Source organism: Solanum dulcamara, chromosome 6, assembly GCF_947179165.1.
Source record: "Solanum dulcamara chromosome 6, daSolDulc1.2, whole genome shotgun sequence".
Classification (NCBI taxonomy): domain Eukaryota; kingdom Viridiplantae; phylum Streptophyta; class Magnoliopsida; order Solanales; family Solanaceae; genus Solanum; species Solanum dulcamara.
In genome coordinates, this window is record NC_077242.1 from 45,796,830 (window position 1) to 45,797,537 (window position 708).

General features: G+C 43.1%; 1 pseudogene; it reads right to left on the minus strand.

Annotated features, from left to right (window-relative positions):
• LOC129893544 (5S ribosomal RNA) lies at positions 1-120 on the minus strand (annotated as a pseudogene).
• Between the last annotated feature and the right edge of the window lie 588 nt (positions 121-708).

Genomic DNA, 708 nt, shown 5'->3' on the forward strand with positions numbered 1-708 from the left:
GAAACGCGACACGAAGACTTCCTAGAGAGGTCACCCATCCCAGTATTACTCTCGCCCAAGCACGCCTAACTTCAAAATTCTAATGGAATTTAGTGCATTAGTGGTAGTATAATCGCGCGAGATGGAAGGATCTGAACTAACGGCGGAGAAATGACATGGGATTATGTACCTAGGGGTACTATAAGTTACGTTGAGGGAATTGTAAAAAGGGCTTAAGGGAAACCAGCATGATTAGCTAATTACTAACTGATGACGTACTTGAATGCCACAATTCTTCAACATGGTATCGGTTAATGATAGGCAAACCACAGAATGGCTATATGGGCCAGTGGGTGAGGGAATTTCGACACCACTTGGCAGCCAACTCTAAGGATTGAAAAGCAAACCCCAAAAGATAGAGTGTCAGTTAAAGTTCTGAAAAGGGTTGAGAAGGACTATACGAGGCTAAGGATTCCCAAATTATCAACGTCATTACGCACCTATTCTATACTCTTTGAGAGTAGGGTTCTATACGGGTTATTACAAGTAGGCTAACGAATCTGCCCATTTGCTTTCAATCAAGACCAACGATGCAGCTGGAACTAGGTGAAGTTATAGGACAAGGAGGTTGTACGGTTCCGTGAGGTTTCCCCAGCTAATATCTCAAATAGAGGGACTTCAATTATGATTAACGTCTGGAGATCAGTCCAAGAAGAGATCGGGAACACA